General features: G+C 42.0%; 1 protein-coding gene and 1 non-coding gene across 2 annotated transcripts in view; both read left to right on the forward strand.

The window, feature by feature from the left end:
• The window catches only part of SLC29A1 (solute carrier family 29 member 1 (Augustine blood group)), a 79972-nt gene that overhangs the window by 13258 nt on the left and 42255 nt on the right, over positions 1 to 24459 (forward strand). The gene's annotated exons all lie outside the window — the stretch shown is intronic.
• TRNAP-AGG (transfer RNA proline (anticodon AGG)) lies at positions 12704 to 12770 on the forward strand. Its single transcript has one exon. It is a non-coding gene; the product is annotated as a tRNA-Pro (tRNA).

Here is a 24459-nt window from a genome sequence, read left to right on the forward strand (position 1 = left end):
TATGTCCACTGATTCCTTACTTGTGTTTTATTTGTCATTTTAACACTATTGTTACTACTACTGATAAATCTTTGAAGTGTGTTTGCAGTACAGATGTTTAAATTTGTTGTACTACCCTAGAATTTTGGTAAATACTTGTGAGGAATTCTCTAATAGATAGCACTGTTACAAAGCTACAATTCTTAAGGTTGTTTCAGAGATGCTACCACAGGGAAACAGTTTAAATTTGTAACGTGTGTATATTCAGCCCACATTTACTTCACCAGCAACTGTAAACCAGCTTTACATCATTTTAAACCTTATATTCCTACATGAATTTTTGCATTGTCTATTTGTTATAGTGGTGACGATTTTGTCCTCTGCCTTCATGGACCTATCATTCTACAGATATCCTGAGCTGCAAACAATGACAAATCAGTTTTGCGTCTGCAGTACAGAAGTACTCTTAAAGAAGCCTTTCCTGAGAATCATTCGAGGATTTGGATGGTTAAAAGAAGTTTGCATGTAGCTAGAGAGTAGAAAGCAGTTTTCACACTGTCAGTTGATGAAAATATTCCCCCCCCCCCAATCATCTTGTTGTAAAGCTTTCAATATTGGCGGTACAGGCCTGTCAAACTCTTGTGTGGTCAATTTCGCCAGTGTAGCATATTTTGATAGGTGATCTTATTGAGGACGAATATTTTTCTGGGCCTTCCTCTGAGGATTGCAGGATTCTTCCAGATTGTGCAGCTAAGCAAGGTGTAACAACAATTTCTGTGTATCCAGTCAGGTAACTCTAAGATACACCTGATGCAACAATAGGCTCTATCTGCCTCTTGTTGTGTACAAATTCACCACACCCTCAGTGCTTTGGCACTGCTGCCAGCTGAAGACTTGCATGGGCAGGGTTGCAGGGCGACATGCAGTTAGATGCTGACACTTAACTCTTGCTTTTCTCACAGGCTTGTATATAACAAATACTGGGGGTGGGGGTGGGGAGAAAAGATCCGGGCAGATGGGGCTTGTATGAGGAGATATGCCAGTCTGGTGTATTGGATAGATTGGGTTTGGGAAGATCTTAAGATTCAAATTCCTACTCACCATGAAAAGTTTACTGCATGAACTTGAGCCTAACCTACCTTTATAGGATTGTTGTGAGGATAAAAAGAGTGAGACATGAATGTTTCTGAGGATTCTCAAGAGTAGGATAAAAATAAAATAATAAATAGCTTCAAGGTAAGTAGCGTACAGAGTGCCACTTCGATTCTTCAGTTGTGGTGTGCTGCTAGTGGCTCTGAGTTTAATTTACTTTTGATGAGAGAGACTTTTGACATTTTTGTAATATTTGTTGTTTACAGATATACAAACAGAGCATAAGTGGAGGCAAAGAGGCCCTCCAACAAGGCAGCGTATTTCCAGTGAGAGGATTTTCCTGTCAGCCAACTCACAGCTATCAAGATGTGTGTCTGTCTCTCTCTGAGCTGAAAAGCTGTTCTTTTCCACAAACATCTACTAGGCAGGTATCTGAGGCTCCACCCCTGCAGGTGAATTGCCCATTGAGGGAAACATGGCCCACTATTAAACAATAACAACAGCTATGTCAGAGGCCCAACTCCAATTAGAATGGGGGTGGGGAGAAAAGATCCAGGCAGATGGGGCTTGTATGAGGAGATATGCCAGTCTGGTGTATTGGATAGATTAGGTTTGGGAAGATCTTAAGATTCAAATTCCTACTCACCATGAAAAGTTTACTGCATGAACTTGAGCCTAACCTACCTTTATAGGATTGTTGTTTCATAAAAATTGCAGGGAGAAACTTATTGACAGTAATCATGGAAAACTTGCCATATAATGAAATGAGAAGAAATTAGCCTGAAGTAATTACAGGATTTTATGAAAAGGCAAGAGTCATCAGAAAAGACAATAATAATACTAGACAATAATAATACTAGAAAGACCTGAAGGCAGCAAGAAAAGAGGAAGATCTAACATGAGATTCAGTAACTCAATAAAGGAAGCCATGGCCCTCATTTTGCAAGACCCGAGCAAAGCTGTTAATGAAAAGACGTTTTGGAGATCATTAATTCATAGAGTCACCATAAAATGAAAGTGACTTGACAGCACTTAACACACCCACAATTACAGGATTATACCTTTGGGACAAACATTAGGGAGGAAGGAGTGAATTTACCATCTCTTAACTTATAATAGTCCCCTCCAAAAGTTCCCACTTCCTGATTCACAGAGTTCCTTTGGCAGGAAGGGAGTTATGTTTGGAAACTGCAAGAAGAGGATGCAGAACAACATGATCAAACATTTTAAAGCACAGAAATTTGCCAACAATCAGCAACTAATTTTAACATTACTTAGTTCACTATACTTGTGTTGCATAAAACAGACATGGAAGGAGATTTCAGTTAAAGTTCCTATTCTTTCAAAACAAATATCATTCCATAGTTATTCTGGTATGAAATAAATTAGCACGTGATATATTCACATTGTCAGCTTCCTGAATAGTTCCAGGACTATATACCTAGGACTACATATCTCCCTGTTCAACCTACATGCAAACTGTGGACTTCAAAACAGTTCCTTTTTGTGGGGTTTGCCCACTTATGTGGCATGTTCTACCTCCATCTGTTCCCAGATTTTTAGATTGCTGCCCTGTATTGAGGAACGGTCAACATTCCTCTAACCGCTATACCAAACTGTATAGTTAATTCCATGGTTTGTAGCAGATTCTCCATTAAGTTGGAAAGAAGGGTCTGTACAGATTACAGAAAAATCCTGCTGCACTCAAGGCTCTCAGTCCTATTACAATTTAGCTCTTCCAGCGCTATCAGTTATTTGTAAATATTGCCTCCTGATTTTAGGAAACTTACCGTGTCATATGATGAAAGAAGAGTCCTGCTCTAGTTGTAGAAGACTTTAATATGTGCATGAAATGTTTGCTAAGAACTGGAGGTATTTTCGATTTATTTACTGATCTGATGGAGTTGAGTAGCTAGTCTGGTACCTCTGTTTCTTAGTTGGATAGCACATTCTGTCATTGAAGGTGGGTCCCCAGCAAGACACAGTTGCAATGGTACATTGTAGTGCATATATATCTTTTCTTTTTCACTTGCATTTCTGTACCTTCTGTCATCGGTAGGAGAGCTTTACTCTCTTCTCCTTTATGACTCAGCTTTTTATCAGTTGTTCCTGGCCTCCAGAATTGACTATTCCACTCCCCCAGTCTCTTTTTAACTGTTCCTGTACCACTGTCTGCGCCACCCTCATCATATGCCAGTCCATGGCATCGTCTGTATTCCTCTCTTGGTTGTCTGTAATAACAACGTGCCATCTGTAATCAAACCTTTCCCATATTCTATAGTGTGTATTGCCTACCATTGAGCCTGAGAAGCATCACTAGGACTCTGGTTCCCAACATTTCTCTTGACAAGCTCCTTTGGTCAGAACCATCTGAACCTACCCTTACTTATCAAGCGGTGGTGAAAGAAAGCTCAGCGAGGATATACTATAGTCTCCCAGCCTTCATCACTTAATTGTCATTCAAACACATTGTTGGTATTGCAGTAATGCTAGATAGTGGCTTTATTTTTTACCATTCCCTTCTTTTTCCTGTTTCTCTCTCCTTTCTGGTCAGACATGTTGCTTTGACTCATTCTACTTTGGGGTTACACCACTATAAAGTTTTTTGTTATCTATCACTAGTGCAGTTCAATGCTGTTTTGTCCATTCCTTTACTTTTTTTAGGACTGTTCTGCTATATACATAGAGCATATTATTTTAGTTTGACCGGAGAAGCAGAAGTGTTAAAGCAAAGACTGAGGGTGATCATCAGGTATTTCCAGCCCTCTCAAAACCATGGAGTGGGTGGGAGGGGACAGTAATCTCTTATATTGTTTGTATAAATTATGCTTCCCTGTAGGTCTTGCCTCTGTGGCTGAAAGAAGCTTTCACTAAGACAAAATGCAGTCCTACTAAATCTTTCCACTGTCTAAACACACACAAAACTTGTTCTGTGGTGCTTTTTATGTGCCAGAGAGCCATTAATTAAGCAGGGCTCAGCTAGCAGACCCTTCATCTCATCTCAGCTGGTAAACATGCATGCAAATACAAAGGCTTCAGAGACACTGTTGGGGGAACTGAATGGCAGCCAGTCTTGAGGAGGGAGAATCTGGCTTTCTGTCGTGCCCAGAGAACAGCTTACTATATTTCTCATCTCTGCCATTAAGGAGGTTGAAGCCAACTGGTACCAAAAATGCTGCTGTGCATATTGTTTTGAACTCCTTGGAAGAAGAGAGCAGGATTAGATACCAGGGTAACAAGAAAACAAACATTATACATGGAAATACAATTTACTGCAGGATCATGAATAGCCTTTCGCCCATTTTTTATGGTCAGGTCAGAATTACCTGCCTGACCTGGATGACCCAGGTTAGCCTGATCTTGTCAGATTTTGGAAGCTAAGCAGGTTCAGCCCTGGTTAGTACTAGGGTGGGATACCACCAGTAAATTCCAGGGTTGCTATGCAGAGACAAACATTGGTAAACCACCTGTGTTAGTCTCTTGCCTTGAAAACCCTATGGGACCGTCATAACGGCTGCTACTTGATGGCACTTTACATCACCAAGAATTACTTCCATATGGCCAGGTGTGGAAGCACAAGTGCAAATTGGAAGAAAGTTGGTACTTTTTCTTGCTTTTGTTTTAAAATTAATTTCAAGCTACCAATGATTCAAACTGGCTATGTAGGTGTACAGGCTAGTAGTGTTTGTGAATTTACTTGCTGATTTAGCTTCCATGAGGAGCCTCAGTTTTTATACCCACAAAACACTAGTAAGGTAGAACAAAGTTTGAGTCCTTTTAAGACCAACAAAATTTAGTTCTGGGTATAAGCTTTTGTGTGCATGCACACTTCATCAGATACCTGAACTATGCATGCACATGAAAGCTTATACCCAGAATTAAACTTTGTGGTCTTAAAGGTGCCATTGGACTCAAACTTTGTTCTGTTGCTTCAGACCAACATGGTTACCCATCTGAAACCTAGCAAGGTAAGTTACTAAGAGAGAGCTGCGGACAGCTGTTGCTAAGGAAGAGAAGTAGTGTCCCTGGAAAGGTCAGAACTGACAGTAAAATGAGGTTTCCAAAGCAGCCTAGTATGGAGAGAGGGGAAGAGGACACATCCTATATATATATTATATATATATATATAATATAGCCTTGCATGCTGGCATTTTCCAGCTCTCCCATTGGCTGTGGTACATACCACATCAGCAACTGCCATGTCATCCACCAAACAATTGTACTTTCCTCCCATTGGTTCAGTCTGTTCCTCTCTCCCACTTGTTGGGCCACTGAGAAAGTTGTTAGGCAGTAGCTGTTCCTAGGCAACCAAGTTTGTTTCTGTGAGTAAAAGCCAACTAAATTTGGTTTTGACAGTAGCGGGGGGAGGCCCTTTCTAGGCCTTTTTTGGCCTTTGAGGGAGAACTCATTGGGCCAAGTCTTCCTGAGTAGGGCTGCCAGCTCCAAGTCGGTGGGAAATTCCTGAAGATTTTGTGGTGGAGTTTAAGGAAGCCTGAGTTTGGGGAGGTGAGCCCTCAGCTGAATATAATGCCATAGAGTCCACCCTCCAGTGCAGTTGTTTTCTCCAGGGGAAGACAGATCTGTTGTCTGGAGTTCAGTTGTGATACCAGGAGATCTTCAGGCTCCACTTGGAGGTTGGCTACCCTATGCCCAGCTGCTTGCTACTACTGAGGAGATAGAGTTGCCAACTCTAGGTTGGAAACTCCTGGAGATTTGAGGGATGGAGCCTGGAGAGGATGGGGTGTGAGGAGGGGTGGGACCTTAGGTAGGTACAATGTCATAGACTCCACCCTCCAAACCTGCCATTTCCTCCTGGAGAACCATTGCTGCCAATTTCCAGGTGAGGGCTGGAGATAACTCAGAATTACTTCTCCAGATGGCAGATATCAGGTCCCCTGGAGAAAATGGCTGCTTTGCAGGGTGGACTCTGTGTCATTATACCCTGCTGAGATCGCTTCCCTTGTGTTTTAGTCCATGCTGTGATTTTGAAAACCAACAGAGAATTGCGGAAAAATGGAGCAGCAAAAAGGTAAACCAGCCTCGAAAATAATTACAAATTATATCAGTGCTTTATGAATAGAAACAAAACAAAAGTATAAAGTGAAATCAATCACTACAGACAAGCAACAACCACACCCGGCCCAAGACTCTCAAAAGGCAAATCAACGCCAAATGTATCCAATCATGTAGTCCAGGTTGTTGTAGAGGTAGGTTATTCTTTTTAGGAGTCCAACGTCCCAAGATGTCTTCACAGATATTTGGATGAAACAGTTCTGTGCAGCAAGGCACATAAAACGTGACGGCTGTACTAGATTCCCTGTTTCACAAACAAGCTTCATAATACCATCATACATTCTTGAGAAGAGCATAGCTTCAGAGTTCTTAGTAACAAAGAACTACCGTAAGTTACCTTTTTGCTGCTCTGTGATTTTGAAGACAACAAGGGTGGGAGGGCACTTGTTCACAGTCTCTTTCTAGAACCCATTGTATTTTCCACCACAATGGGCCTTATTCCTAGTTTGGTATAACTCCTTTAGCATTCTCTCATGTTGCTGCTTGATTATGGTTCTGTGTGAAATATTTTTCTAGTGATTTGTATCTCTTCGTCAGGGGTGACTGCTGATTGACCTGGCTATATTCTGTCCCCTGGTCCAATGCAGTGTGGATGGATAACTAGGCAAATTGATCTGAAATAGACCTAATATTTTAATAGCCCAAGGATAGAATGAAGAGGGTTTTTTAAACCAAAGAAAGTGGTTGACATTCAATACATGCAATGTTTTGTGCTGAATATTGGCTTTGGCTGGATTCCCTCTAAATTGGAACAAGCTGCAAGTTTTGCTTAGACTCCTAAGTTGAGAAGACCAGATGTCACCTAAATATAGCTGAATTGGAGCAGATGGGCAATGAAAATAGCTTCCATAAAATGGAGTGGAGACATTTGTATGTGTGGCACATAGCAAGTCTCTTTGCACCAAAGTTTCTTTATATCAGAGTTCAGAACTACTTTCATGTTGTATTATCTCCAAATCATGTTATCAACCAGCTTTTGATAGCTGTTTGGATGAATAATTTTCTGAGCCATTCTAGGAGTATCTGTATGCAGCACCTGAGAAGTAATAACTTAAGCATTTCTGGTGTCAAAGAGCCACTCAGTTGAACAACCCGAGTAAGTAAAACTTACCTCACAGTCCTAAAGCAAGTCTTTCTTCTCTAGTTTTAAAAAACTAGTGATACACAGAACCATAGATTCATAAAATTGGAATGGGCCATATAGGCCATCTAGTCCAACTCCTGCTCAATGCAGGATCAGCCTAGAGCATCTCTGACCAGTGTTCATCCAGCCACTGCTTAAAGATTGCCAGTGAGGGGGGAGCTCACCACCTCCCTCGGTAGCTGATTCCACTGTCGAACAACTCTTACTGTAAAACATTTTTTCCTGATATCCTTCCCACCCTTAATTTAAACCCATTATTATGAGTTCTCTCTGCTGCCAACAGGAACAGCTCCCTGCCCTTCTCTGACAACCCTTCAAAGACTTAAAGAGAGCAATCGTCCCCCTTCAGCCTCCTCTTCTCCAGACTGAACATTTCCAAGTCCCTCAGCCTTTCCTCATAGGCTTTGGTCTCCAGGTCCGATTATCCTCGTTGCTCTCCTCTGCACCTGCTCCAATCTGTCCACATCCTTCTCAAAGAGTAGAAGTTAACACACAGCTGCATTCACAGACTCTTCCTTTGTTACTGGAAAGTAGTAACATAGGAATAGAACATTGGGCTGAGGTGGCCTGTGTTCAGGTCTTCGTTCAGCCAAGAAGCTCAGTGAGTGACTGTAACCATATCTTCAGCATAGTCTTCTTGTGATGAGTACCATATCAGCTCTTTGGAGGAAGGGCAGAACAAGTTATTATTCAGTACCTCCAATTAGCAGCAACTTATCTACTGTTTAGTGTGGTCACATGCTTGCCAACAAGATTGTTAATTGCTTAACAGTGTCTATAACTGTAAGATAACATTTAAGTAAATTGCTGCTGCATAGGTCATACATGAACAGGGTTTTTTTTTCCCTAGGGGAACACGGAATGGAGTTCTGGAACCTCTTTGTGGAAACAATATTCTCAAAAAATGTTTAAAAGTTCATGAAGGGCACCCATGTGTTTCTCTTCACTTTCCTCTTGAGAGTTTCAGCACCTCTTTTTCCAGAAAGAAAAGCCCTGTACATGAGAGCCAGGTGGTGTAGGAGCTAAAGTGAATTAGGATCTATTGGTATTTGGCCATCTGTATCAAGTTCTTCAATAAGTAATACCTTTTGTTAGGCCATCCCAGTGACACAAAACAGTGGGAAAAGTTTCCAGTTCACTAGAACGCTTTATCTGCCAGATGTTACAAAATAAAAAAGTTATGGTGGATCTTCTGACTGGCAAAGAAAAAGCAGACTTCAAGTTGCTGTAGGCCAGGGGCCACAAAAACAAGAGGTAGTAAATCAACTAAACTCCCTCTTTGAGAATCCAAGTGCCTTTTGGGAACAGACGACAGAATTCCTTTGGAGGTCCTTGTAAACTCAAGAGACAAGTTTATGATGTTGCAAGGTAAATGAAGCCAAATTACCTCACATTGCATTTTCTGCTTCTGAAGAAGTAAAACATCTTGCAAAGCTAACAAAACTGAATAGGTTTGAAGAATATTCTGTATGGTTTATATACTTGTCACATGCAAGATAGTTCCTGTGGCCCTTTGCCTCTACTCCAGGGATGATCGGATCTTGAAGCAAAGTTTTGGGCTCTGGGTTTGAGTCCAGCAGTGAACAAACAGACAAAAAAACAGAACAAAAAACCCAAAATAAAACTATTGAAACTACTTATGCATCCTCAGTAACCTTGTTCACCCCATGTTAGATAGGCGAAATCTAAGAGCTGCAGGCAAGCACTGCTTGAGGATGATAAGGGACGGTGGAACTCTGCCCTCATTGCATGTGTAGTACTAGAGCAGAAAAGCTGCCATGATGATGGAAAGTAGAATTCTTCTCTTGATTGGAAAATAGAACTCTCCTTGACAAGTCAAACCCTTCCCTTCCCTGTTCCTCCTCTCTCTCTCATCTTTATAGGGCTGGTGATATAATGCTCTTGGAGACCCTTATCTGCTGTGTCTTCACTTCTCTAGTCCTTCCCCCTTAGACTCCAAAATGTAGGTGCATGCAGTTCTTGCTAGTTATCAGATTTAGAAGCAGACATATACGCATTTACTGAAGCATTTCATAGAGCACAATCTATTAGCAACCATATGAGACATGCAAGCTGTATTCTATATCTGACACACCAGCCTCTTTTAAACCCTTCTGTGTTTTCTCTCCATTCTAACCATAGCGTTCTGAGAGAGTCCTGGAGAATTATGGGAAATGGCATATGTCCAAGGAGCTTTTGTTATTCACATATGGCCTCTTGATTCTGCATTGTTTTTAGCTTTGTCCTTTTCCAAAACAGCAAGAAGAAAATGTCAGAACCTGTAATGTGTGATAGGATTTCTGGGCATTGCAAGTGGTACCTTTGAAAAACTGTAACTGGACAATGTTTCCTTAGAAACCTTTTTGTTGCATAATGTTGCAATGGTAACATGAATTTTTTTAATCCACTGTCCTCCCCAGTGTTTTGGGCTTGGTGGGAGTTGTGAATATTTGACATGAGTTATAGAAGTTTTTCTAGACACAATTGTATTCCAGATTTGCTCACAGTCTATAATTTAAACAACCAAAAGTCCTGTGGCATCTTAAAGACTAAAATTTATTGTGGCTTAAGCTTTAATAGACTGGAGCCTCCATTGTCAGATTAACAAGGTGGTATATTTAGTGGGCAGACATGGGTATTAAGAAAAAAAAATTGTGAGGCCAAAAATATCATGAGATGGAAAAAGACTTTTGCCTTCCCTGTTTACAAGCTTTTCCCCCTCTGTACCCATGTGTATATATGCCGGTCAAGTTAAGATAACACTTCATGCATCTTATGAAGTGGGCTGTAGTCCATGAATGCTTTTGTCACAAGAAATCTGTTTGTCTTTAAGGTACCCCTGGACTTTTTGGGTTTGTAAAAACAGGATAACATAGTTATTCCTCTGAAAAAACAAATAACCAAGGAGTTCAGAAAATAACAAAGGAAAGACTCAGAAACTTAAGTACACGCACACACAGACATATTGTAAACCACAAACATCCAACTTGCAGCAAGAATAGTTTTGACAAATGTGGCCAGGAGAAGTGTGAGTTGTTGGACCTGGATTTGGCAGAATCTGAGCTAGTTCTGATACACAATGCTGTTGTCTGCTTTCCAGCTCAGTAGACGATGTAAATCCGTACTAAGACCCATATGTACTATAGCGTGCTCTAGAGTAACAGTTCAGTCTTTAGATTTTATGGCATAAATTCTTGCCAAGAAAAAAATTATAAGTATTGAGTCTTAATTTTGTTAACAGCCAAGCCTCCTAAGCTTCTGTCTGTGACCACACACCAGACTCTTTTGTCGAGAGCTATAAGATACAGAATACTCTCTAGTCATTTTCGGTTGTTGTATTTTACCAAACACACAGAGAGAGCACACTACACACAACCCTCCTGATAGCATGATCACTATGTTGTCCTGAAGACTAAATGACAGCTCCGTGTTCAGAGGCAGTTCAGTTGAGAAAACCACTGGGAAGGGAACAATGAGGTCAAACTTTGGCCTCCACTTCCTGCTTGTAGTCCTTCTGATGGCATCTGGTTGGCCACTGTGGAAAATACTGCTGGAGTATATGGACCTTTGTTCTGGTTCAGCTAGGGCATTGCTGTGTATTCTTACTTGATGAAGTTCATAAACTCTTTGAAAGTAACATCACTTCTGTGTTACAAATGTAGTTGTATTCTGATGTAGTTGGTGAACATATTTGCAGTATTAGTTGATTCTGTGGGATTTGGATTCACAGTGTTTACAGCTGTATGAAAACCACTAGCTTGGTCCCTAGTCCACTTGCTTTCAAATTACAATTTGCCCCAAAGCTTGACACACATGTGGGAAAGACAGGGGTGGGAATGCAGTTGATTTGGTGCCCTGTGCCTGTTGTTTTTCTCTGCATTAATGTGGAAATCATAAGAGGTCAAGAACAACCTTCCCATTCTGTCTAGCCAGAGAACTTCCTCTAGGCCGAAACAGCATCACTTGCTTCAATGGGAGGGCAAAAGGAGAGGTTCTGTGAATTAAGAGCAAGTCAGCATCCTGGGCCTAGAGCAAATTCCACTTTTTGCCCATGGGAGAAAGGGGCTTTGTTATCTGTGTCAAGGAATAAAAAGTAAACAGTTCTCTGAGCCTGAGATTGACCTTGGGAAAGCCTCTCTTAGCGCAGCCTTACAACTTTCATTTGTAAATTATGTCCCAGTTTTAAAGAGAAGGGAATGTAACTTCCACAACCATTCTTACTGCCAGGTCCCTGTAGCATGAAGCCAAAGTGGAACGTGGCAAGAAAAAAACAAAATACACACATTATTTTGAATGGAAATTATCAAAATTGTTCCTAGGGAAGATATGTGGTTTTCCCCACCATTTTGAATGTTCCCTCCACACAGTTCTCCTTTGTAATGTACTTTCTCTGCCCCATGCCATCTTTTCTCATGTTGCAGTGATGAACATTTGATCTCAGAAGTACCATCTGCAGAGAACAATAGAGCTATTGGATTGGCTGGCCCTTGATGTCCTGCAGCCTTTGTTGAGTAAATGTCCTCCATGCTTACCATTTTGAACAGATGACTTATTTTATATAAATGTTTCCTATTCCTCAGGATGGACTTTAGCATTTTTAATGTTTCAGATTCAAAAGGGTGTTACAGATAAATGATTTTTTAAAAATCCTTGCTTTTCATCAGCCTCTAAATTTATGAAATGATCTTCCATAAACTGGAAATTCTGGAGTTGGGGAGCAACTGCAAGACACACTCTCTGTGTCTTCTCATCATTCTTGTGCAGGAAATTGTCTATGAAAGAAGCTGTCAAGAGGCTCTGGATTAACTATGATGGGACCCAGATTAGGAGATGATGAGAGATGGAAGTTCTAAGTCTGCTAGGCAAACTGAAAGCCAACATCTGCAGGTCTAGATGGCATATACCCAAGGGTTCTTAAAGAGCTCAACTGCAGAATTGTTGATCTAACAATTTTTTTGTAACTCTTGTGTCTTGCGATTCAGTCCCTGAATTTACAACACAGCGTGGCTACGAGCGCTGAGGTGAGCAGCAGGAAACCATGGGTCACCTGACAGATGCTAACCACCTATGAAGATCTGTGGCGGGAAGTTTAAAGGGTCAGGATTGGACCTGACTGAGAAGTGGGTTGTTCCGAGTAATGTATATAATCGGGGACCCGGCCCCACCATATTGTCTTGTGCTGTACTAGCAAATAAAGCATGTTGACTGTAATTCATATCCAAACCCAGTACATTACAGTAACTTACTGCTAAAATCAGCCTCCATGCTGTGTGACTCCCCACCCTGCTTTTGAAAAGGGGTCCAGAGGGGATGCAGGAAATTACAGGCTAGTTGGCCTAACATCTGTCCCAAATAAATTAGTAGAAACTTATTAAAGAGAGAATTATTAAGCATATCAAGGAACAGGGGAGGGACGGTGGCTCAGTGGTAGAGCATCTGCTTAGGAAGCAGAAGGTCCCAGGTTCAATCCCTGGCATCTCCAAAAAAGGGTCCAGGCAAATAGGTGTGAAAAAACTTCAGCTTGAGACCTTGGAGAGCCACTGCCAGTCTGAGAAGACAATACTGACTTTGATGGACCAAAGGTCTGATTCAGTATAAGGCAGCTTCATATGTTCATATGTTCAACAAAGTCTGCTAAGGGAAAATCCACATGGCTTCTGCAAAGGGTCATCCTGCCTCACTGATAACTTGTGGTTCTTTGAGCAGGTGTGAAGCATGTGGTTAAGGACAAATCCAGTAGATATCATATACTTGGACTTCCAAAAGATTTTTGAAGAAGTACCTATCAAATGCGCTCATTTCTGTCACGCCATTTTCTAGATGGAGAGCAGATTACCAGCTCTCCATTTCTCCCCCCCCCCTCCTTATTTACAGCCAACGGGCAAGTAATAAATCCATCTGGTCCTGGGATGTTTATGCTACAAGACTGGCTGCTATTACCTTCAAGTCGCCTCTCCCACGTTTTCACACAGACAACCCTTATCTCTTCCCAAAGAAGTGTGAGAAGGTTTGATGTTTCCAATAGCCAAAATTCCTTAGTAATAAAATAGATAGTTGCTTAGTAACCTTTGAACCCGTGACTCTAAGTATGCATCTGTAGTGTAACCTTTGATGATATCCTATATAGCAACTGTGTAACTGTTTGTACTCCATTACTCCCAAGGCTTGTGTCCTTGGTAAAGCTCCTGAGTTTCTAACAATAAACCTACTTTTGATTCAAAAAGAACTGGTTATTGGGAAACATTGACAGTACCTCACCAAAGACTCAAGAGTAAGTTTAGCAGCCATGGGATAAGAGGATGCGTCCTCTTATGAATTAAAAATTGTTTAAGTGAAGCAGAGAATAGGAATGAATGGACAGTTCTTGCAATGGAGAGAACTGAGCAATGAGGTGCAATAAAAGTTGGGCTGATTCCTCACAAGCAGTTGCTGTACCCCGGGTTTCTGCTTTCCCTGGCTCAAGCAATCAATTCCCCACCAGTTGCTGTGCTTTTTTTGTGGTGGGGGGGGGAGGAGGAGAGCAAGAAACCATGCGTGGATTAAAATGCACCCTTACAGGAACTGGTGGGGAATTGATCGCTTGAGCTGGGGAAAGCAGAAGCCCAGGGGTGGAGCAACTGCTAATGAGGAATTGTTCTCAGTAGTGGGACTGGTACTATTTAATTTGTTCATAAATTATGTGGAATTGGGCTAAGCAGTGTAGTAGTGGCCAAATTTGCAGATGAAACCACATTATTCAGGATGGGAAAACAAACATGGATTGTAAAAAACTGGGAGGATCTCTCTAAAGTGGGTGAATGGGCAACAGTGCAGCAAATGAAATTCAAGTTTGATTGTTTGAAGGTTGACATTCAAAGTTTAAAGTGATGCATATTGGAACAAAAAATTCCAAGTTTAAATGTTTGCTGATGGTGTCTGAACTGACTGAGGCTGAAAGATGTCTGGGTTATTGTGAAAGGTGCCATGAAAATGTTTTATCTAGTGTGACATGACAGAGAAAGTGGATAGGGGGGGACTTTTTCTCTCTCCCATAACACATGAATCCTGATTATGGGAAGCAGGATAAAAATACAGAAACCACTTTCAGCAATTCATGGAATGGGCTTATTAGTTTGCATTAGTTCCATTCTTCAGTTTTCCTTCCTGATCTAGACTACTGCTTTACAATAGTCCATGCTGACTCTCTACCTAGCTACACAAAGTGTATTTTCACAAAGTGTATTAGTGGGCTGACATTCCACAGCAAGTCTCTACATAACTATTTAAATCAGAAAAAAAATAAAGGGGCCCCTTCATCTCTCTGAAAGAGAATATTATTCATGTTGCAATTAAACCATGGGCTTCATCTGGAATTATACACACAGTTGATGTACTCAAATAAAAATTAAAATTTGCAGCAATAAATTCTGAACATTATTTTCAAACAAATATTTTTGCAGTGCTTTGAATATATTGGCAAGAGTTAGGGTACTGTAAGCCATGGTGTTGGGAGCATAGGGATGGTAAGCAAAATGGAATTAAGAGGAGCTGAAACTATGTCTATTATTAAAATATTTTACAGGTCAGCCAAAAGCACATTTTGGTCAGAAGTTAGTCCTGTTGATCACAGTTTAAGTGTATTTTAAAACTGCAGCTTTGTAACACAGTCTATGCAGGTTTACTTGGAATTAAACCCAAATTAGTTCAATGGGGCTTTCTTTCAGAACAGCATATTTAGGATAACCAAGTGCTTTACAATGTTTGTATATAATGCCTACAAGCTGTGATGTGCAGGCACTATCATTCCTATTGTACAGATGGGAAACCAGGGTGGAGAGAATGAAGACTAAGGCCTTCTAAATGATCTAGGGGAGGAATGAACCTAACTCAGATCCAAGGCCAGCTGTTTCCACAGGATCACACCAGAACAGAAGTACTACCAATTGATTCTTGAGTCTTCAGGTGGCCCTGATGTGATTCACTTTCAAATGTTTTATGGAACACAGATGCTGTACCGACTTGCAAACTGGTACACATCCCGGATAAAATAATATTCTGCTGAAAGTCCCACAAAATTCCCCTATGACATATTTCTTCCTTGGGTTTTGGAATTCTCTATTACCAGAAAGATTTACTGAAACAGAACTTACAATGTCAGATTCTTGAATTCTGCTGGAGCTGTATTGCCAGAATTCACATGCCAAAAAGAAATACAAACAAAATAATTAAAACATGTCACTTGACAATTTGGTAGAAAAATATCCCTTGTTTAGACAGTTATTGCATAAAACATGTTGCCTTCTTGCTTTCCTCACAGGGAGTCACAAAATGTGTTGTGGCTTTAAGAAAGGGCCCCCAGCTGAATCCTTATCTATGTTGCCTGCCACATGAAATCTGCCATCAGCAGGTGGATTGACGCAGATTCCATGTCTGTTTTTTGGTTCATTCATGGACTGCCATCTAGCAAAGCTCTCAGCATGTGCTGCCTAAAGGAGTTGACTGGCCAGCTTATGCTGTGGGTATTTCTACGTTCAGTGTTATCTTGAGGTCTAAAGGAGAAGAAAGGACTTATATGCATGAACTTGCCAGTTTTCAGCAGGAGGATCTGGATTCTGAAGCCTTGGTTTAGCCAATAGCTCAATTTCCACCAGGATGGAAAGGGGTTGCTTCTGACTGCCTTGTGACTGGGTGTAATGGAGGCCCCCAGTGTTTGCTTGGATGGTAAGAAGGTGTCAGTTAATTTTGGGCACTGCAGGGTTCTGTGCAGCATTATCTCTCTAATTGATGATTGTGTATATTTCTCTACATATTACAGGCTCAGGAGAAGAATGCAAACAGCTCATTAGTCTTGGGGGTATTGGCGGTTCCAAGGGAGGTTGACTTGGGCCTTTTTGAGGATTAGAGGAATGAATTATGTTTGGGTCTGTATTTCGAATGCTGCCTTCTGCAAAACTATATAATTGCTGTCATTTAGAGGAGTGCATATGCAGAACACGTCCTAGGTTAGGTTTTCCAAGGAAACAAATTTAGATACTTAAAAGGCTAGTCTGGCAAAGTCAGGACCAGCCACTGAGGCTTATAAGTACATGTGGAAACAAGAAACTGTATGAATAACTCTGCTTTGCCACATATATTGATGGGCAGTCGCAAGTTCTTTAGGACAGGGCATTGCAGGTGAGTGGGTGTCACAGAAGTGTTTATGACAAGTTACTTTTAGCACTGAATTACTATTTACTATCCTTTTGCTTATAATGTCAATAACCTGAAAATTCCATCCTTCTAGTCTGCTTGATGGAAAACTGTATTAATGTCTGCAATTGTGAGGTAGTTGAGAAAGTTAATGACTCATAGCACATTTCAGCTCTATGATTCTTACCTTCCCCATTTCTCTCCAAGGTTAGGAGGCAACTGAACAGAACTTATATCAGATTCTTGAGTTATTCTGGAGCTGTATCACATGAATTCACAAGCCAAAAAGAAATACAAACAAAATAATTTAAAACAATTCCTATCCATAGTGCTTGTCAATTCAGTAGAAAAGTATCCCATGCTCAGACAGTTATTGTATAAAACGTGTTGCCTTCTTGCTTTCCTCAAAGGGAGTCACAAAATGTGTTGTGGCTTTAAGAAAGGGGCTCCAGCTGAATCCTTATCTATGTTGCCTGCCACATGAAATCTGCCATCAGCAGGTTGATTGACACAGATCACATGTCTGCCTTTTGGTTCATACATGGACTGCCATCTAGCAAAGCTCTCAGTATGTGCTGCCTAAAGCAGGTGTGTCTCTGGGCCAGATCTGACATAAATGAGACCTTGTCAGACTGGGCTAGGCCATGTTGGACTGGGCCATGTGTGTACCTATTTAAGATTAGCTAGCAGAGAGATAAACTTTTATAAGGACATGACTAAAGATTTAAACAAACCTTAAAATAAAACATGCTTAAAACATTAGCACTCATTGGTTTTAAAGGTGCTTTCTTTGTATGTCTCCCATGGGATCCAGGGAACTGGGCAAAGGAAGCTTTGACTCTTTCCCTCCCTAGGGGGACCAGGAGGGGGAGGAGCCTCAGCCAATGGAGAAAATAGAAGCTTTGCTCTGTAGTTCCTGTGCAATTGAGCAAGCCTTGCAAAGCAAACTGAGATGCAGAAGGAAGCAAGAGAGAGGAAGGAGGAAGCAGACAAGAGCTAGTTGCTCAGGGGGCTGATAGGAGCCTTCCGGAGGCCTGATTCAGCCCCTGAGCTACATGTTTGACACCCCTGGCCTAAAGGATTTGTAGAGTTGACTGGCCAGCTTATGCTACATTCAGTGTTATCTTGAGATCTAAAGGGGAAGAAAAGACTTGTATAGATGAATTTGCCAGTTGTTTCCAGCAGCAGGATCTGGGTTCTAAAGTTGTGGTTTAGCCAATAGCTCAATTTCCAGCAGGTTGGGAAGGGGTTTCCTCTGACTGACTTGTGTCTGGGTGTAATGGAGGCCCCCAGTGTTTGCTTGAATGATAAGAAGGTGTCATTACTGGTGCAGTTAATTTCAGGCACTGCAGGGTTCTGTGCAGCATTTTCTCTCTAATTGATGATTGTGTACATATTACAGAAGAAGAATGCAAACAGCCCATTAGCCTTGGGGTATTTCCCCATTTGTCTCTAAGGTCAGGTGGCAACTGAAATAACAAAAATGGTATGGTTTTAGAGAAGTAACCATTCTACACATACCTCCCACTTTCTTGCATATCTCTTTTTTGTTTGTTTTTGTTTCATGTGGCATTCTCATGTCTCTCCAGGGCTTCATGTGGAAAGGGAGGAAGAGCTATATCACATCTCAGTATGTGTGTGTTTTCATTACTGGGACTATATGTTGCTTCTTTGTGCTTGTCTGCAGAGGACAATGGATTGTACTGAACTCAGCCCTGCAATTTGATTTTAGTGTCAGCTCTCAGCTCTGAGACACATAAAGGAGGAACCATTAAAATAGCCTCTAAGAATGTATAGGAAGCACTTCCCTCAATAGCTACAGCCTACCCCAATACATGTATGACTAGAATACAAGTCTCCCGTGTCAGAAGTTGAAATTTCCAGGCAGTTTGTACTTTGGCACTCTTCTAGAAATTAACTGCAGGTTACCACTGAAGGGAGTGTAAATTTTTATGAAAAGTAGATAATATTTGGCCACAGCAAACTAGACTCTTTTCTTTGGAGACAAAGTGATTTATCACAGAAGGAATGTTCCTTTCTGTAATAACCTTATCAGTCAACCCTGGTCAGAGTAGTGGAACTAGCTTTCAGTTTCCTCATCCTCTCTATGGTAGCTTTTCCACATCAAGGCAATAACGATAGAGTTAACAGATGCTCTGGTAGCTGGTGGCATGGAACTCTCCATATGTTGAACACAGTCTGTTTAGCAAATTATTCTCCACATTATGGCAAACACAAAGCAACATAAGTGCCATGCTAGATCAGACTAATCATCTGTCTATTCCATTACAGTGGCTAACCATATGTCTTAGAAGACCCACATTCAGGGTGCAAAGGCCAAAGCCTCTCCTAGTTTTTGCCTCCTAAAAACTGCTGTTTGGATGCATAAACTGGATTGTCTGAGAAATCCTGGTGTTGGCAATAAATTGAAAACCCTACCCCACAAAATGTCCCTTCCCAGGAATCTTTAACCTCTCAAGGATTGATCAGGCTGATTTCTCCTCTCCCCTCCCTCTTTTCTACTCCTCCCTCTTTTCTATTCAACTGGTATCAACATGCCATGCTCCTAGAGAATATTTAGTCCTCATCAGATTGCTTTTTTAGTTTTTCCTTTGGTTAATTTACAAAGTCATATTTTTCTTCATGCCTGGAAAGTCCATAGGTGGACTCGTGTTGTCTATATGTGACATGATTTTGCTGTTTTCATTATTTACACAGAAGCCAACCAGTTTATTACCAGGTATAGCGACACTGCTTCTGAATGTGGAGATTTTGCAATGATGCCAATCAGTAGACCTCTCCTCCATCTTAGAGATCAGAAATCTCTGATGGAAAGGTACCAAATTCTAATGCATTTCAAGATGGAGCATTCTGTCAGGGGATTATTAGAAACAAGAAACAATTTTTAACACAGTTCTTTGGTAGAATGATGAATGTTTGTCCCTTTAAATATGTAGCAAAGAAGCCACCCTGTGGAAGCTGTCTGAAGTGACAACAGACCAGATCAGATTTTCATCAGGCCATGAAAAACCCTTAGTGCCAGACAGAAGGAAAGTCTGTCCAAAGAATTGCAAACAAAGACTCTCCTAGTGTAAAATTCTTCCAACTCTTCTTTTATTCTCCTACCATCTTTATGTCAAGGGATCAAGTACTGTGCACCTAGGTAGATAGGCTTCAGTTGCACGAGGACATCAAAGGAGACAGCTGTTCATGCCCTCTTGAACAGAGAGGAGCTTGTTGGCTCAAAAACAGTGAAGGCAGGAAGGAAAGAGAGGGAGGAAGGAGCAACAGATCAAGGTGACTTTGGTATTCATTTGATGTTTCAAAAATGTTTATCTCAGAAACATGAGTTACACATTTCCATGCTCTCTTGATACAAGTGGATTCCTACAAAAGAGAGAAGGGAGCTAACTATAAGAGCAAAAAAATGCTTGTTTGATAATTGCAGTGTGCTGTGGACCAATTTTATGTTAGGAAATATGACTATCATGGAGTAGCTGCTTGTTTACAATACCAGGTCTACAAAAATTTTGGTAGCCTAGGAATAAGGCCCATTGTGGGGGGAAATGCAACGGGCTCTAGAAAGAGGCTCTGGGTGAGTGTTCTGACCTTGGGCGCTCAGCATCAATTTGCTGTAACATCATAGCATGATGACAATCATGCAGATGCTGAAGCTTAGCATTCCTTTCATTTGAAGTGCATTGTTGCCATCTTTTCCCATAGTATTTCTGTGGCATTTAGCATCAGTGTGTGCTTGTGGTGTGATCTGGGTTTTTTTTTTGGCCTGGCATGCTTGTGTTATGGTATACCATAGAGTTTGGGCCTCAAGGTGGCCATTTTCTGAAGGGGAATTAATTTGACTTTAGCTTTCCATCTCTTCCCCCTTCTCTACAGCCTCTGTGTAGGAAAAATTTTCTCCACAGTGGGGACCAAAGCAGGAAGGAAGCGATCTCAGTAGAGTATAATGACACAGAATCCACCTGGCAAAGCAGCCATTTTCTCCAAGGGAAGTAGTCTCTGCCATCTGGAGAGCAGTTGTAATTCTGAGTGATCTCCAGCCCTCACCTGGAGATTGGTAACAATGGTTCCCCAGGAGGAAATGGCTGGTTTAGAGGGTGGAATCTATGGCATTGTACCTGTCTGAAGTCCCACCTCTCCTCAAACACCACCCCCTCCATGTTCCACCCCTCAGATCTCCAGGAATTTCCCAAACTAGAGTTGGCAATCCTATCTCCTTCCCAGCCAACCATCAACCTACCTTGAACTTCCCCTCTTACTACAGCTTTCCATCTCCCCCCCCCTTCCAGCAGCCTCTACCTAGGAAAAGGGCAGTCTTTCTTTACAGTGGGAACCAAAGCAGCTTACATAACTCTCCTCTCCCTCTTTGGATCTGCACAACAACCTTGTGAGGGAAGAAGAAGAATTGCAGATTTATATCCCGCCCTTCTCCCTGAATCAGAGACTCAGAGTGGCTAACAATCTCTTATGTCTTCTCCCCCGACAACAGACACCTTGAGGGCTCTCACAGCAGCTGCCCTTTCAAGGACAGCTCCTGTGACAGCTATGGCTAATCCAAGGCCATTCCAGCAGGTGCAAGTGGAGGAGTGGGGAATCAAACCTGGTTCTCCCACACACTTAACCACTATACCAAACCAAACTGGCTCTCTTTCAGTTAGACTGAATGTCTGTGACTGGTCAAAAATCACCCACTCAGCTTCCATAGCAAGAACCTGGATCTGGGAGATCCTATTCTGAAGCACTAACCACTTACCACACTGATTGTCATGGGGGGTTGCTGCTGAACAGTAACAAGCATCCGGGCCTAGTTAAGTCATGCCAGTCAGGTGGTGTCAAGTCACCCAGAGGGTGCTGTCAGGCAGGCCTAGGGTAGGAAACTTCCAGTTGAAGCCTGAAGATCTCCTAGTATTACAACTGAACTTTCAAAAACAGATCTCTCTCCCCCTGGAGAAAATAACTGCTTTGGAGAGTGGACTTTATGGCATTATATTAATCTGAAGCCTCTCCCTTCCCCAAACTCAGGGTTGCTATACAGAGGCAGGCAATGGCCTATGCATTGATGTTTTACCTTGCTTTCACCATGCATAGCTTTCTTTGTCTTTCTGCATTCCCTTTGCTTTCACTGTGCACATCCATGTTTTTGTTGTTCTGCATTTTTTTCCCTCCCTTCCGCACTCAGTTTGCTGTTTACTCAGGTCTTCTGAGAGTGGTTTAATGGCAAGTTTTCCCCTTGTTTTGCTTTCAAGCTGAAGATAATTAAAAAGTGTACAGATTCCATTGAATTTTTCTCCCTTGCCCCTCCTCCTCTGCCCACATTGAGGGCATTCCTCCCAGTCCTTATTGGTCTTGTTTCTTGAAATAGGAGATTCTTCAATCTGTATTTACTCTTGTATAGTCATCTTACAGCAAAACAGTGGTTCTCCCTCGCACTGTACAAATTCTACTATTGTTAGGTTTTCCATCTTTTCAGTAGTTTTAACAAGCATGCTTAGTCTGGCTATTGCTGGAGATTTAAAAAACCATTGGCAGGGAATACTTTAAAGGTTTGGCTAGAGGTAGCGTGTGTGTGTGTGTGTGCAGTTAAACATTTTAAAAGATCTGTGCCCTCAACTTTAGCTAGAGCACTTTAATCTATTCCTGGAATGGCCAGCCAAGGTTCATCCATTCCTGCTCTGCTGCTCACTTCTCCATGTCCGCCGCTGTGCCCCAGCAAGGCAGTGACAGGAGGAGTGGCAGGAGCCTCAGCAGAAGCCCACAAAGGCACTCGGGGGGTGATGGACCCCAGCAGGCAGCACTGCTATTGCGCTCCTCATGGAGAAAATGGCACTCCTCACCATAGAAGCATGTCTATGTTCAAAGTTAAAATGGAGGTCTTCCCCAACAAATGATTGCCTGGCCACCCTCTGAACCTTTCACCACTACTTTCCCCATGATCAGGGCACTTGCACACATGATTTCTTCCCCCTCCTTTTTGCACTTTGGACCCTAGGAGCCTCAACTTCCATGCCTCTGGGCACCCCCACCCCCGGCTTAGAATCTTCAGCTGCCCGTGCTGTACCTGCCTCTTGTCTTGATTTTCCAGTTTTCCACATCCACTCTTGTGCCAGACCTCTCATTGGATTTTCACATGGCTCTGTGTGTTGTGCTGGCCAATCAGCCTGTCAGCGGGCTTCTATCACAGCTTGGCACCCCTCTCCACTAGAGCTTGGTAATAAGAAAAGGGAGCTTCACAGCTTTGAAAACAGTTCTCTATGGAAGGGGGAAACTGGCATCGGGTCGACTCCTACCCTTTTTTCACAGAGGCTGATAACACAACAGGGAATAAGAAAAGGGAATTTAGCAGCTGCTCTAGACAGTTCCGTTCATAGAACTGAACAAGGAAGATTTAAATGGAAGGTGGTTACTGGACACCACTGTGCAGTTGCAATAGGGCAACTGCATAAATTTTTAAAAACCCTTTGGACTTCATCTCCCACATGTCACAAGTGACATTCCCGCCCCAATTAAGCAAAAAGAAGAAGCAGGTTTTGGTTGCAGGTGCAGAATAAATGCACAGATTACAGAATAAATGCACCAGAAAAAACAGAATGGTGCATGTGGGAGGCTATAACAGCGCGACTCGCGGTCTCACTGGATCGCTTCTATATGCGGATTATGGCTACCCCAGCCCCTCTTCAGCCTCAGTTCTTCCTTTAAAATTTTACCTCATGACTATAGAACTTGAGGGGTGGGTATACTATGGATTTCTCAATACTCATCTCTTCGGAGTTTTTGTTTTGCTTTCAGATGGATATAAACTCAGTTTGTAGGGGACCACAGCAGCTTTGATAGTTTTCCCAACATACTGGCACCAGAGAACTTTAAAGTAAACCACAGAAATTTATTAACGTACACACATCGTCTTCAACTGGGGAATGGGAAATATATACATGGGCTATATTATATCTCAAGCAGTTAACAGTTTCTTCATAGTTCAGGCTTTATAATATCAATTTCGCTTAGGTCTTTCAGGTTTCACAGATCATATAGATTTCACTCTCCAACACTATTCTAGGTTGGCCTCTCGGGTATAATGTGCCAAGTCCCTTAAGTCGACTGGTGTCTCTTCTCCCAGACCTTCTGACTTCTAGACCCACATCTTTCCCTCAACCACCTCTTCAGCTCTTAAGAGAAGTGTATCTTTGTCTGTGACCTCTCAGGTCTTTTACTGTGACTCTTCTCTAGTCACACACAGCCCCTTGGCTGTCTTTATAGAGTGAACAGTGAGCTTTGCTTCTTTCGAAGACTCTCCTCAGCTCCTGTCTCAGCTCCTTCTTAGACCAACTGCTCTCTTCAGCAGTCTCCCTCAGACTCTGTCAGACACTAACTGCCCATAGCCGTTAGCTGTCAATCACCTCCGAGAGTTCTGAGCACACTGGCCCCCACCCTCAGATCACCTGACACAGGCTCTATGCGTCCTTAGTTTTCTTGTTAACCCGTTCATTACCGTCACAGAGGCATACAAATCTGAAGTCTAGTTTAAGGCTTGGCTGCTAAGATTCTCTGGAATAAGCTGTTAGTGCACAATGGGCCCGTCTCTTGCCTTGAGAACTCTAAAAAGTCATGAACTGGCTGCAATTTAACTGCACTTTACAGACATTGTAGGGTTTGGGACTGACGATAATAGAGGTGTGCCTAAATTTGCTGAGTTCATGGCTGAGGGGAGACTTCCCTGCATAAACTCACACTCATCAGTTTAATAAAACAGCTATCAGGCGATCAGAGGACTTCTGTTGCCTGTCTGCTTTTGTTTTCACTTTCTGTACTTCACAATTTACTTCAACCCAAAGCAGACAGTCAGATTGGGACTTCTTAGTTGATTAAACATGCAGTGTGATTAATTTAGGGGGGTGGGCTCCCTCTAGGTATCCTACCCCCCAGGGAAAGTGTATGCGCAATACATAGCCTCTCCTCTCCCGGTGTAGTGAATGCCGCGTGGTCACTGT

This window comes from Heteronotia binoei, chromosome 1 (assembly GCF_032191835.1).
Source record: "Heteronotia binoei isolate CCM8104 ecotype False Entrance Well chromosome 1, APGP_CSIRO_Hbin_v1, whole genome shotgun sequence".
Taxonomy (NCBI): Eukaryota; Metazoa; Chordata; class Lepidosauria; order Squamata; family Gekkonidae; genus Heteronotia; species Heteronotia binoei.